Raw genomic sequence first — 3,265 nt, forward strand, 5'->3', positions numbered from 1 at the left:
AACAGCCAATTAAAATGTTGAATCTTAATTTGTATCCCTAGAAATGTGTTTATGTATGTTTTTGAGATTCTATTGTCAATCATCAGAAGATGACAGTTGAACAAGTCATTTATCCTCTGGGGGGCCAACATCTATGATGCTGAGTTACAAAGTCAGAACATATTTAAAAGTATTGATTTAAATTTTATTTTCAAATGCAAAGAGTAGAATTGGTGAAAATCTGGAAAACAGATTCTAGATAGATAGATAGATACCTCTAAAATACAATTACTGGGACTTCTGGAATGGATTCTAAAATAAAATCTACCTTTCGTGTACCTTTTGACTAGGGCTGCTGCTATACCAATATCTGTCCTTTGATATCCCCTAGTAAGAGAATTCTTAACTTTTCCTGGGTAAAATGATCACCCAAGAATAAAAGGGCAGCATTTCTTAGCCTCTCTTAAAGCCAGATTTGCTCATGTCGTTATATTTTGACCAATGACATGTAAGAGGGTATGTTGTGTACAACATTATAAATCACCTTTAGTGGTAGAAAGAAAGATCCTTTTAACTCTCCTATTTCTTCCTGAGAGCTTAGTTAAAGATGTGATACCCAGAACTCAAGTAGACATCATGGACCAGGAAGTGGAAGCTTCATGGTGAGGATGGCAGAGACACCAGACAAAAGGAGTTGTATTTTTGTGTGCTTTGGAGCCACCCTATGTAGCCCCTACACTGTTTACTGGCAGATTCCTTCTCCATGAAAGAGAAATAGACTTCTAACTTGTTTAAGCTACTGGTTTTGTTTATCTGTCTGATTTTTGGTTTCTGTAGCCAAACCTAACCCTAAGTGACACACAGCTCCGTTGTTGTCATGCCACTCTTTTATCAGAAATTTTAAATGAAAAACTATTTTGTCAGAAAACCAACCACAACAGAAGATTTCACAAGGTCAAGATTTGGAGATGTTGCCAAAAATAATCTTTCCCGAAGTAAATCTTTTTTTTTTTTTTTATGGAGTGGGAATGGCATTCTTCTTTAAAAAGGTTGCTGGTCAGAGATCATTTTCACAGTTAATCTATGTAAATATCATGTATCTTTTGCTCTTTGCTTTGATTTTCATTCTACCAATTATATAAAGACTCCATCCCCAGTTCCCTGCCAAATTCTTTGGCCACATACTACCATAATAAGAATGATCATTTTCCAGTAAGATAACCATCAATATCGGAAGCATTTAGACTTGTAAATGCTCCATCAAATGCATTTTGAAAATTGGCAGCTTTTAAAATTGAATATATGAAGGCTGTTTTTGAATTTGAAATAATTATACAGTCAAATGTGTATTTATTCTTGCCGATAAAGTCTAAAAAGCATGACCATTCTTGGGACAAAATATGCTGTTATCATTGATCTTAGTCCTTTATCTACTAAATCATAAGAATTTACCCATAAATCCTTTCCTCTTTTTTCAGTAAGGAGCTCTCTGTCCAATAGGAACATCCTCTCAGAAGAACTGAATTGTCCTGGTGTCACTGCTGTTTTCTAAAATTTTATTATCAAAGTCGAATGCTTAGCAAATTTCTCACACCAAAGTTGCATTGGCTAGATCTGCAGTCCCCACCCCTTGGGAGATGGACCAGTACTGGTCCATGGCCTGTTAGGAACCAGGTTGCACGGCAGGAGGTGAATGTCAGGCGAGCAAGCAGAGCTTCCCTGTCACTCGCATCTCCACCTGAGTTGCACCTCCTGTCAGAACAGCATTGGCATTACATTCTCACAGGAGTGAGAACACTACTGTAAACTGTGCCTGTGAGAGATCTAGGTTGTGCGGTCCTTATGAGAATCTAATGCCTGCTGATGTGAGGTGGAGCTCGGGCAGTGATGCTAGTGCTGGAGAGCAGCTGCAAATACAGGTTATCATTGGCAGAGAGGTTTGACTGAACAATAAATGTAATGTGCTTGAATCATCCCCAAACTATTCCCCCTTCCCGGTCCATGGAAAAATTGTCTTCCATGAAACTGGTCCCTGGTGCCAAAAAGGTTGGGGACCACTACTCTAAGGAACCATAGAATTTGTTGCAGGGGCCAGTGGAGGGAGAGAAGAGAGGCTGGGCTCCAGACTCCTGGCTTCTAACTTTGCTTTCTTCATAGTGACTTTGTTTCTAACTCTTTTGTATTCTGGCCTGTCTTATAAGATATAAGTTGAACAGAATGTTCCTTGGCCAAAGAAACAGCTTGCAAACCACTAACTTGGTCCATATCATTGTCACAAAGTGAATTGGATGAAGTTTTATTTTTTCCAAATTTATGTAACTCAATTGTGGCAGAACTAGGGCCAGCACCAAGTCTGGTGGGGTAATATTTTTACTGTATCCTCCTAACCCTTCTAAATAGTGTATTTACATTTGAACTGAATGTCCGCTGTAATTTAACCCAAAGGAAGAAACAAACAAACATGGTGAGACTTTCAGGAAGACTGTGATGTTTTCTGAGAGAATTTTGAGTGTTGAGGTCCCTTGAGTCATAGCCACTAAGTCAATGAATGGTTCTGCTTTGGTCGTTATGTCAAAATGAAAATTAAAATGCTGAATTTTCTCTCTCTTTGTAAAATACTAGGCTAGGAATGGATAATGAAAGCTAAAACTAGTGCATTTTTGATACCTATCTGTGTAACTCATTTTATAAAAGTCTAGATTTTTTTAGATGCAATAATTCAAACACAGGCAGAGTAATTTTGAGAAATATGTGTATATGTGTGTTTTGATAGCAAATCACACATTCTAAGTTAATTTATCACATTGGAAATAGGATGCCTGATTTTTCCAGGCATGTGGCAATATCCACCCATGCTTTATAACTGTATCACAGGGCAACCTTGGCTTTTACTGCTTAGATATTGAATAAGCCAGGAAGGGAACATAGTTCATTGAATTTATAATATTTAAGAAGACACTTGGGAAGGGAGGGGAGAGGAGATTGGCATAATCAGTTTCAAGTTGAATTTCAAAAACTAGTAAAACTTTCAAATAAATAACCTAAAATATCACTGTGAAATTTAAACTAAACATTATTCCATGGTGTAGATGTACCATAGTTTGTCTAACCATTTGCTCCTTAAGGAACATCTGAGTAGTTTCCAGTTTGGGGCTGCTACAAATGAAGCTGCTATAAGCATTCATGTACAAATTTCTGCATGAAAATAAGTATTTTATTTTTCTGGGATAAATGCCCAAGACTGCAATTGCTGGTTGTGTGGAAGCCCATTTGTAGTTTAAAAAAT

Source organism: Propithecus coquereli, unplaced genomic scaffold (genome assembly GCF_000956105.1).
Source record: "Propithecus coquereli isolate 6110/MARCELLA unplaced genomic scaffold, Pcoq_1.0 Scaffold141, whole genome shotgun sequence".
In the NCBI taxonomy this organism is placed as follows: domain Eukaryota; kingdom Metazoa; phylum Chordata; class Mammalia; order Primates; family Indriidae; genus Propithecus; species Propithecus coquereli.